Source organism: Phalaenopsis equestris, unplaced genomic scaffold, assembly GCF_001263595.1.
Source record: "Phalaenopsis equestris unplaced genomic scaffold, ASM126359v1 Scaffold000107, whole genome shotgun sequence".
In the NCBI taxonomy this organism is placed as follows: Eukaryota; Viridiplantae; Streptophyta; class Magnoliopsida; order Asparagales; family Orchidaceae; genus Phalaenopsis; species Phalaenopsis equestris.
This window is the reverse complement of record NW_018164549.1, coordinates 3318145-3330792: the sequence shown is the minus strand read 5'-3', so window position 1 is coordinate 3330792 and position 12648 is coordinate 3318145. Positions and strand designations below refer to the sequence as shown.

Genomic DNA, 12648 nt, shown 5'->3' with positions numbered 1-12648 from the left:
CTTTGCTCAGAACTCGTCATCCTTCATAATAATTTTTAATATATTTACTATTGAGAAAAATATTATGATTAATCTCACAATTTAATTGTAATATGGAACTTGTTTATCTTCTCTTCATCTAAAAATAATCTATTGGTTTAATTTTTGTCCTATGAGGAGTGGAGGAAGAGTATTTTAGTCTCCATTTTTAAGAATAAAAGAGATGCACAAGATATTGTGCAAATTATAGAGCAATTAAGTTGATGTGTCATACTAAAATTATGGGAGAGGGTAATTGAACATAGGTTAAGACGTATTACAAAGATTTGTCATAATCAATGTGGATTTATGTCGAGCAGGTTTTACAAAGATTTCTCATAATCAATTTGGATTTATGCCGGATAGGTCTACTATGGAAGCTATACATTTATTGAGAGGTTTGATGGAGAAATTTAGAGATAATAAGGAGAATTTACATTTGATTTTTATTGATTTAGAAAAAGCTTACGATAATGTTCCAAAAGATATCTTTTGGAGAGTTATTGAAAAGAAAAGTGTTGATATGACTTATATTCAAGTAATTAAAGATATGTATACTAGAGCTGTTACTTGTGTTCGAACTGAAGGAGGATTGACCAAATATTTTTCCATTTTTGTTGGATTACATCAGAGATCGACTTTAATGTGCAAGAAAAGATAAAGTGTAAGAAGTTATGTTATAAAAATTTGTTTAAATGTAAAAACTTAGGAAACTGAGAAAAATATAAAATGACTCATAGGGAGTCAAAGAGAACAATTTGTGATGCTAAAAATTATACTTTTAGTGATATTTATAATAGAGTAGATGCTAAAAGGGTGAAAAATATGTGTATAAACTAACCAAATAAAGAGAAAAGAAAAGTTAAAAAATTTACTCCAATAAAGTGTATTAAAGATGAATAAAATTAAAAAAATATTTTTTATAGAAAAAGATATTCAAAATAGCTGGGTGTGTTATTTTAGTAAATTTCTTAATGAAGTTTTTTTTGAAAATACGATCGACTTTTAGTGATCTTAATATTGTTAATAATAAAAAAATATTTCATTTTTATCGTCACATTAGTAAAAAAAAGATGTCGAGGCTTTAAAGAAAACTAAGGATGGAAAGTCGTTAGGGCCTGATGATATCCCATTTGAAGAGTGAACATATATATGATATTTGAGAGTTTCTTGGTTGGAAGTCCTCAGCCAAATGAATATTTCATAGAAAGCCGACAAGGGATTCCTTTAATAAATGATCGTTTTGATTCTTTGTAACAACTCGATAAATTTAGTAACTCTTTTTAGGAGGTTCTCAATGACCATAGATCGAACTTATCCAATTTTTACAGTGCGATGGTTGGCTGTTCACGGATGCTGAACTCTTTAATATTATTTTAAAAACTAAAAAGATGCCTGAGTAATGGAAGAAGAGTATATTGTCCCCATTTTTATGAATAAAGGGGAGGCACATGAGTGTGCAAATTATAGAGGAATTAAGTTGATGTTTCATACTTTAAAATTATGGGAGAGGGTAATTGAACATAGGTTAAGATGTATTACAAAGATTTCTCATAATTAATTTGGATTTATGCTGGGCCGGTCTACTATGGATGCTATACATTTATTGATAGGTTTGACAGAGAAGTTTAGAGAGAATAAAGAGGATCTACATATGATTTTTATTGATTTAGAAAAGGCTTACGATATGGTTCCAAGAGATATCCTTTGGGGAGTTCTGGAGAAGAAATGTGTTAATATGACTTATATTCAAGTCATTAAAGATATGTATACTAGAGCTATTAGTTGTGTTTGAATAGGAGAATTGACCAAATATTTTCCTATCTCAGTTGGACTATAGCAAGGACCGGCTTTAAGCCCATATATTTTTTCCTTAGTTATTGATTCTCTTACTGAACATTTACAGGAGGTTGTACTTTGGTGTATGCTTTTCGCTGATGATATCCTTTTCGCGGATAAGACTAGAGAAAAAGCTAAGGAAAAACTTAAATTATGGAAGTTTACATTGGAGTCTAAAGGTTTTCGTTTGAGTAGAACTAAAATTGAATATATGGAATGTAATTTTAGTAGTACTAGCTCTTGTGACAGAGTTTTAACTATGGATGATCAAATTATTAAAAGGCGTGAACGCTTTAGATATCTTGGGTCTATTGTTTAAAGTGATGGTGATATAGATGGGGATATTTTTAGTAGAATTCAAGTTGGTTGGTTGAAGTGGAGGAATGCTTCGGGCCTATTGTATGATAGAAAAGTACCGTTTAAACTGAAAGGAAAATTTTATAAGATGATGGTGAGAGCTGCAATGCTCTATGGCATTGAATGTTGGCCTTTAAAAGAGAAGCATGAAACTAATTTAAGTGTTGCCGAGATGAGAATGCTTAGGTGGATGAATGGCTTTACGCTTAGAGACGAAATTCAAAATGATTATATCTGTGATAGGGTTGGTGTAATCCAGTGACAAACAAAATCAGATAGAGTCATGTTAGATAGTTTGGTCACATTAAATGTTGACTATCTAATGATCCGGTTAGGAGAGTAGATGTTTCAGATTCGACTTATGTTAAGAAAGACGAAGGTAGACTTAGAAAGACTTGGGCATATTGTATAAAAAAATGATTTTAATTTATTAGAATTAAATGAAAAAATGATACTCAATAGGACACAATGAAGTAGAAGGATTCATGTTCCCGACCCCACTTAGTGCGATAAAGGTTTGTTGTTATTGTATTGTTTAGACTTGGTGCTATCTCATTTCATACATCTCATTAAAAAAAATTTTTTTGGCATGAATTTTTAATAGATTACTGAACTTGTAAGTATCGTTGATGCGTACATCTCATAATACATGTTTTTTCAGGCTTCATATATATTATCCGTCTTTTACTCTTCACTATTAACATTGAAATAGAAACCTTGCTTTATGCTTATTTTAATCATGTAATTAACATTTTGAACTTGCACCTATCCTTATTTATTTGCTTACATTCTGATCTACTTACTGAATTTAAATCTCACCTTTCTTTGATTTTTTAGATCAAAATTTTATCGTAATGCGTCTTCTAGAGTAAGAGTAGCAGGAATTGATTTTACTTTGATTTTTTGAGTTGTTATTTTAAGTTTTAAAATTTGCTTAGGTAATTTTTCATGTTGTGTGGTCTTGTATCAAGCTTCTATTATTGCATGTATGTGTTTGTATATTTATGTGTAAAGAAAATCTTTAATGCTAGTGAACCTTTATTTCGCATGTTGAGGTTTGAAATTTGTGACCGTTGAATATTATTTATGTGTATGTGTCTGTGTGTTGCCAAGCTATATTGATTTGATCTTTTGGAGTGTGATCCACCGGTTGGAACTATTTTGATAGTTGATGTTGATTCATGTTAACAGTGTAATCTTTTGGATGTTTACAACTACAGGTCAGGATGTAGACATTTGCTGCTTTAATTTTTTGCAACTTAGGTGTATGATTGATGCTTGATTAAGATTTAATAGCATAGGATTACTTAATAAAATAGATAGGATTTTATCGAACCTTTGGTAGCATAGGATTGCTTAATAAAATAGATAGGATTTTCAATAGAACAACTTGCAATGAGTGGAGAAAGACGTCTTGTACTTGTTGTATGTGCCAAGCTAGTATAATAATGAGCCGGAATGAGCTTGTGGAATTATATTGATGCTGTTTTGCTCCAAAGTTTGCTTAATTCCAAATGCAACATGAGCCAGGTAGACTGCATACATGATGTGGCAATACTCAGTTCCTTATAATTTTATTTGTTACTCTTTTTTTTCATTGGATTAAGTTTTTTATGATTTCATGTACTGATGAAATACTAAATTAGATATGAAGCTATGATTATTGATGGATTTAATTTGGTCCTTTTTTTTTTAAATTTATCCTTATAGTGCTTATGGCATAACTTTTATTTATTGCACGGAGTTATTTTTTGCTAATGAGAGAGCTAATCTATTGCCAATTTTATCGTCTTTAATATTAAGGCCATGAAAGAGCAACAAAAGCCATGTAGCCTACTGGCTGGGGGTTGTTAAGCCTTATTTTGGTGACAAATGGATCATTATTTATAAACAAACTGACCACTTTGTAATAATATAGTGATATTGAAATCAAAGAAAAATTAACTCATATATTCAATAAGAGTTGGACATAAAAAACTATTGTTTGGGATAGTTCAGCTGGCTTTAATTTTGTTCTAAATTATATTTATTTAGTTCAAATTGGATTGAAACAAATTCCGCTGCTGTTGACACTAGTTATGCATGGTTCAACTTGAACAACAAATCTGACCAAACTGGTATAGATTGCTTTGTGATTAGACTTACATGTTATGCATAAGAGGTTATGCAATTAGTGTTTATAGTCCTTTAAATTTCTATTTTTTCATCCGTGTATTGTTAGTTGAATTTTAGTTCTATCCCAATGTTATTGAATTGCCAATGACTCATGCCCGACTTCCTTCTCATTTTCATTGGCCCAAGTTGGCACCTATAGAATCTTTAGCAACATCTTTGTTGGCAATGTGAGCATCGCCAGCAGTTTTCTGCAGTTTCACAGGGGAATTTTTGCAAGCTCTAATTCTACGTTGCTTTTACTAAGAACAGGTTGGATACATGCTCAAATCAATCTCTTCTCTCATCTCCACCTAAACCATCTCCATTCCTACTCTGGCACCTCTTTCTCCATTCCTTTTTTTTAATACCCGGGCACTTTCTTGCATGCTTTGGATGCTAAGCTTTGGTATAATTTTAATTACAATTGTTCCAAGCCGAGCATTTGTGTTTACGGTTGCTGTTTCCGAATTTGTGAAATTCCCGGCTGTTTTTTTTAGGCTTCCAAAATTAATTACACGAATTGTAATTTTTATGAGTTTAATTTAGTGGCTGTTTTCTAGGTTTTCTAAAGCAATATAAGAGTAATGGCTTTTTAAGGTTTATTTTAATGCATATGTGTGTATGTGGACTTAGGTACTTGTTCTTTTAGTGTATTTTCTTAAAATAAATACTTATCCGGCATCCAAATTTGCTAAGGATTTTGGATGCTCAAGTTTGGCGGCGTCCCTCTCCTGGTTTTTTTTTTCCTTCAATTGCCCTTCTTAATCTACCTTGAGCCACACCATTACAGATTGAAATGAATTACATCCTAGTGGGCGACATCATGGCCATTGGCAAGATATAGAAGATTTTCTTCCTTTGCTTAGTGTTACCCTTTACCATTTTGCTTATTTGATTTTCCTCTAAGCAGAAAAAGTTTTTTTTTTTCATTAGGAACTATTTAAGTTGTTAGAAACTTGAGATTGGTATGACGACTTACTACACAGCATGCTTTATTTTTCATATTACTGGTAGTTACTATATAATAACTAAACATAATTACTTTTCATCAAGGTCACAAGAAGACATCCTTAGAAATCAAGGTAATGGAGACTGTTTCAACTTCAAGTTTGACTACTTCCTTTCCTGTCGGTCACAAGAAGACTTCCTTAGAAATCAAGGTCTTACCTCTTCTTTCTTTGTCAACTTTTTGTTCCATCCGTCTTCTATGATAACCATTGACACAGTCGTTCGTCTATTCTTATTGTTAATTTTCTAATGCTATAACCATGTTTTTGGCAAATGCATAATTTTTTTCCTGTGGCAAGCTATGATTATAATATTAAATCATTATCTGACTGCATTATTTCTATTTGCATAAAAGAGCTATTTTTATGAACTCAGTATGCAATTTTTTAGCGCACTTTATGATTAGTAAAATGATATGAAAGAAAGTTTGAAAAACAAATTTTAATAAACTAACTTAAAATTGATATTTCTCAATTAAAATCAATCTACTGTTGAATGTTGAAGTTTATGAGTAAGATAAGGTATTATTTTCATCCTTCTCTTTGGATTGACGGTAATCAAAAAACATCAATCCATCACCATCAAATGCTTTCAGCAAGTATTATGTTTTATTATTATGATTAATATTATGCTGAGAATTGAACATCTGATCTCCACTTTGGTGGTTAAAGCAATGCCAGTCAACCGAATGGTTGATATTTATCAAGTATTATGTACACACACGTAGTATTATGCATTTTCAATATACCTTGCTCATTGCATACATTCTGAAATTCTAAAATCTCTTTTGTTTCAATATCCCGTCACATTTTTAATTTTTGGCAAGCTCTGTTTCGTTTTCAATCCTTCCATTTGAAATATCTTGTCTGAGCACCCCAACTTTCGTGATATTTTATTCTAGATTTAGTCTAGTTGGAAATGAATTGAAGGCAATTTTTTTTGTTCCAGGGAAACAAAACAGATATAATAGTCTGCAGATATGATGATTATTTCATGGTTAGTAAACATCTTTATTTTCTTTTGCATTCATAGTTTTTTATCCTGGAAAAACATATGGTTAGTAATCATATTTAGTTGCTTTTGCTTTGAAAAATGTTCATTTTGGAAACATATGTAATATTCTGAATTTTCATGTCTAGTCAGTCATATTTGTTTGTTTTGCTATTAAAGATGCTGATCCTGGATTTCTCCTCAGGTTTTGGTGACTCAGTTAGGATGTGTGGGAACCATTCTTCATGCCAGGTAAGTATTTTCGTTTTGAAGGAAGATATTAATATTTGCAAGACCACCAAAAAATTGAAAATTGAATAGTTTCCATCCATGGTCTCTCGCTATGTACTTAATCACATATATGATTATGGAATCATGAATCCCTTAGTCTCATGTGAAACATATACTTTTCTTGTGCTTTTAAAGTTTTTATTAAAAATCGTTTATCCTTTCTAGGAAGGAGGAAGGCTTTGCCATTGATCCAACATTTAGTGTTTCTGTCATATTTGGTAAAAGAGACGAGGTAATGTTATTGAATCTCTTTATTTTTGGGATATTTATTGGATCATATGGAATTTTGATTGTAGTTTCTAAGAAAAAATATATTATCTTATATATGATGCAGCCATTACTTGTTGCATGTGGACGCCAACTGATTGAACATATTAGGTTTGCTTTTGAGCTTCTATACCCAAATGTTACAGAGGTGTGAATATTTTGAAATATTTTGTTGGTAGTTTGTTAATTTCATTTGAAAGTATCAAGTGTAGGTGTTTCCTTGGCCGGAAAAAAAACACCATTTATACTGCAAGGGATGCCGGTGGTATATGTTAATAATGTTGTTGTCTTGTTTTTGAAGTCCTACCTTAACACCTTGAGCTCTTCATCATTCTCAGAAAAAAAAGAAATCACGAAATGGATTTAAGAATTATTGTTCATATTTCCGTAGGATTTTATTTGCTCTAACTATGATGACTTCGATAAAGCACTTTGCTTTTCCTTTGTTATTTGAATGTAATTTCTATCTTTATGCAATTGTTTTTTGTGCTTGGATTGTTTTCTTATTTTTTAAAAGATAGACATCTGTCCCTATATATTTTTGAAGATAAATTAAGCATAAGTTCAGTTTTAAATTTATGAACTTCACATAGGGAACCAGAAAACATATATCTGTCATGTATGTACCTTAAAAGGAGCATCTTAACTGGATTGGAGCTTGAACTCATGACCTTTACTCCAAGGAGCATACTGCCGGAACTAAGTTCGTTGGTCTGTCGTATGTACTGATGATTTTGAGTGGAGAACGATTCTTTCTGCCAGTTTGTTTATCTTTAATCATCAAATTGTTTTCTTAATATGTGCAAGCCTGTGGAAACTTTCTATTGCAAATTTTAAAAGACTTGGGTCAATCTAAACCATGGCTTTTTCCATCATATTAGTTGTCCATGTTTCAGCATTTCAAGGATGCTTTTATTTTTCCGTTTGTTGTGTATCTTTACCAATTTTGTTGCCAAGAATTTGATTTTTTAAAGATTGACAAACTCTTACATGGCTATAATCGTAAAAAATGGATTGAAGGCAATATTTCATTAGAAGATAGATCTGCTCCGTTATCATTTTGTCTAGTGTTGCTGATTGCAGCAATGAAAATTTCTCATGAACGGTTTACTGTTGATCTGATGATCTGAAAAAAAAAAAACAATTGGGGTTATGTAGGCTTATATAGTTTTAGTAAGATGTTAATCAATTTTTGCTTTATTATTTTGGAATTTCTAGATTGTTTTCTGATATTAATATTGGGTGTGTACAGTTCTTGTGGATCATCCAGACCGTTGGTTCTAACTCTCGGCTTGAAGGACCACTCTCCGGTAAAGATAAAATTGTTGTTTTTAATCATTTTTTTACCTAATTTATTTCTGTTAAAAGAACTTTTTATTGACTGCATTTTAGTGCCTAAATATGGACAGGTTAGAACATTACAAAGGGAAAATAATAATAAGAAAAATCTCCTCAATTATGAGGGTATAAAACTTTAATAAAAACGTATCCTTCTATTATAATAGTTTCCTAAATATTCCTTTTTAATCTATCACTTTCTTATGACAACTCTCCACATCGAGTTAAAGATACAATGAGTTATATTCTATTATAATGATAGGAGAAAACAGTATGTCTTAGAGTTTTGGTAAGGATAATCAACTAATTGTTCTTCATCAGTTAGGTGGTGTAATGATTTTTTTGTTTTTTTAATTTTTTTATTTTTTTGGTGATACAATTGCTTTTTGATGAAGTGACGACTCCAAATAATTCTTTATTTTTGTGGAAGATAGTTGCCTATGGTGCCGAATGTTGGCGTTTAAAAGAGAAGCATAATGTTAAGTCAAGTGTGGTCGAGATGAGAATGATTAGGTGGATGATTGGCTTTGCACTTAGAGACAAATTGCAAAATGATTATATCCGTGATAGGGTTGGTGTAGCTCCTGTGACGGACAAAATTAGAGAAAGTCGTCTTACATGGTTTGCTCACATTAAACGTCGATGCTCTGATAATCCGATTAGGAGAGTAGATGTTTTAGATTCGACTTATGTTAAGAAGGGCAGAGGTAGACCTAGGAAAACTTGGCCTTATTGTATAAAAAATGATCTTAATTTATTAGAACTACATGAAAATTTGACACTAAATAGGACACAATGGAGAAAAAGGATTCATGTAGCCGACTCCACGTATTGGGATTAACGCTTTGTTGTTGTTGTTGTGGAAGATAGTTGTCCAATTATCAATATTTTGTATAGTTTGTATACATAGAAGTCAAAATTTTCTACCTTAGTTTTGATCCATATCATTCTACAAGAAAAATGAGTGATAGCTTTGAATTCAACTTCAACACTAAATGTAACTATAAAATTTACTTCACTTTTCTTGGGACGTGATATTTCCTCCCATAACTATAGAAAAACTTGAAGTAAATTTTCAAGGCTACATTTGAAAAAGCTTTAATCATTAGATAATTATGTTTTTGATGGATTAGGCATTTTCTTAGAATTTATTGATAAACCTTGAAATTCTTATAACATCACTTTGAATTTTACATATGCTAGCTACTATCAACAACCAAGAAGCATCTTGATAATTTTACATATATCATGTCAAGTGAAGTTTAGATGAGTTTAACAACCAGATGCTAATCGTAAGAAGTGTCTTTATATTTTTTATCATCCTTGGATGATTGCACAATTTCATTGAGAATTATTAGGCTTGCACCATAATTTCTTGAAGTAGTTTTACAGCATATTTCCATTGGTAGAGAATTATCTTCCTTGTTATATGCGAACCTGATACAAAGAAAGCATTTTGGATACCTTAAATCCTTAATAGCACATCTTTTGTAGATACCATTTTTTTTTTCATTAATGCCTAAATGTACCAGTCTCCATGATTAGATTTTGTGAAATCTGAGAAGATTTTTTCCTTTCCATATTAACCTCCCTCATGTGGGTTGGCCACCATTTCAAAATCTTGGAGGATTTGATTAGGATATCTTAGAAAATCTTTAATTGGTTTATTCTTTTCTTGTTATCTTTTCTATTTTTATTTAGAATTATTTCCTTTCCTAATTTAGGTGAGATATGTTTGATAAGTTTGTAAATAAGGATTGATTGGTTTCCCTATATATATATATATGCCCCTTCCATATATGTATATAAGGATCGCGACAGTTTCGTCTTCCATCGTCTTCGTAGAGCTTCGTTCTCACGTTCCGACGCCGACGTCGTCTGCTGAGCAATCCTTTGTTCTCGCTTGGAAGGTCATTTCTCTCGCAGCGTTCCTGGGCGTGGGCACGGGCTCCTCCTTTCCTCGGGCTCGAAGCAGCGAAGCAGAGGCGAACGTCCGACAACCTCGCTTTCTTTTGCACCCCGCCGTGATTTTATCGGGATCTTCTAGTAGGTGGATTTCTCTGCTCTGATGGCGCTTCCTCCTTATTCAGTTGAACCTGACATCGCCTCCTTTGCTCACGTGATGGGTAATACTCAGATGGAGTCGGCGGTTGTCTTCCCCTTTAGTTATAAGGATTGTCGTGATGATACAAGTGACTGCCCCTTTGTTAAGAAGACAGGTAGGAAAAGTGGGAAAACAATACCTTTTTTCTCTGAATTAGAAATTTCAACCATAATTGAGAAATTCAAGTTCGCTCTTATTGGAAAATTTCAGTGGGGGCACCCACCTATGGAAGTTATCAGAAAAAAATTTTGATGATCTCGAACTAGCAGGAAAGTGGAAAATAAGACTCATGGATGTGAGACATGTGTTGATTCAATTAACCATGACTGAAAAATACACATATTTTCTCCAAAAAAATACCTTAATATTGCAGACAAGTCATTGAAGTTACTCAAGTGGTCTTCTGATTTTGACCTCAATCATGAATTTTCTACTGTACCGGTATGATTTAGTCTATTTGGTCTCAAGCTGCACTTTGTACCGGTATGATTTAGTCTGTCTGGTCTCAAGCTGCACTTTTTCAATCGTCAGGTTATTTACTCTATTGTGGTCATACTGGCTAGATCTACCCACTTTCAACCTAACTAGACCTTCTGTGGTCAGAAGACTTGTGGAAAAAGATCTGACTTTACCTGATGCCACTGAAGCCTGGTTGGGCACAACTTATAATAGATATTGGCAAAAAATCGTCATGGAGCATAAACCTCCTTATTGTTCTCATTGTAAGATGTTTGGGCATACTCTTGATAAATGTCATAAACTCTATCCTAATTTGAAATATAAAGATCAACTGAATAAAGATGGGTCTAACCCCACTGCTCTGGACATATTTTTTTCACCTAGAGAGAAAACTACCACAGGACAAGATTTGATTTCTGATTTAATTGCCACTGTAGACCTCCCTTGACAATATTGTTTCTGTGATTGGTGTGATGCTGGATGGCTCTGCTGGGCAACCTACACTTTCAAATCCTATTGAAAACAGTACTGAAGGATCTTTACCTACAAAAAATAGTGTTCAGGCTGATAATCAGGAGAACATTGCAGCTCCCCATCTTCAGGAACTATCCGGTGTAGAGGCGACAACTCATACATCACATACACTAGAACCTATTATGGGTACAACTGTTGGCAATCTTTCTACTACAACTCTACCACCTCATCCTAATGAGCAACAAACTTTTGATGTGCAAGGACAAATTTACACTTATAGGAGGAAGAAGAAGAATGAAGATCTACTTGAGTTAAAAAATCTAATGGATGATACTTTGATTACTTCAGGTAATGGTACGCACCTCACCAATTTGTTAGCTGGTTCACTTTCGAGAACTAGAGTCAGAGGCAGAACTATATATATATGTATATAAGGATCGCGACAGTTTCGTCTTCCATCGTCTTCGTAGAGCTTCGTTCTCACGTTCCGACGCCGACGTCGTCTGCTGAGCAATCCTTTGTTCTCGCTTGGAAGGTCATTTCTCTCGCAGCGTTCCTGGGCGTGGGCACGGGCTCCTCCTTTCCTCGGGCTCGAAGCAGCGAAGCAGAGGCGAACGTCCGACAACCTCGCTTTCTTTTGCACCCCGCCGTGATTTTATCGGGATCTTCTAGTAGGTGGATTTCTCTGCTCTGATGGCGCTTCCTCCTTATTCAGTTGAACCTGACATCGCCTCCTTTGCTCACGTGATGGGTAATACTCAGATGGAGTCGGCGGTTGTCTTCCCCTTTAGTTATAAGGATTGTCGTGATGATACAAGTGACTGCCCCTTTGTTAAGAAGACAGGTAGGAAAAGTGGGAAAACAATACCTTTTTTCTCTGAATTAGAAATTTCAACCATAATTGAGAAATTCAAGTTCGCTCTTATTGGAAAATTTCAGTGGGGGCACCCACCTATGGAAGTTATCAGAAAAAAATTTTGATGATCTCGAACTAGCAGGAAAGTGGAAAATAAGACTCATGGATGTGAGACATGTGTTGATTCAATTAACCATGACTGAAAAATACACATATTTTCTCCAAAAAAATACCTTAATATTGCAGACAAGTCATTGAAGTTACTCAAGTGGTCTTCTGATTTTGACCTCAATCATGAATTTTCTACTGTACCGGTATGATTTAGTCTATTTGGTCTCAAGCTGCACTTTGTACCGGTATGATTTAGTCTGTCTGGTCTCAAGCTGCACTTTTTCAATCGTCAGGTTATTTACTCTATTGTGGTCATACTGGCTAGATCTACCCACTTTCAACCTAACTAGACCTTCTGTGGTCAGAAGACTTGTGGAAAAAG

The 12648-nt window shown here is 33.4% G+C and overlaps 1 pseudogene; it reads left to right on the top strand.

The window, feature by feature from the left end:
* The window catches only part of LOC110020837, a 36073-nt pseudogene that overhangs the window by 4934 nt on the left and 18491 nt on the right, over positions 1 to 12648 (top strand).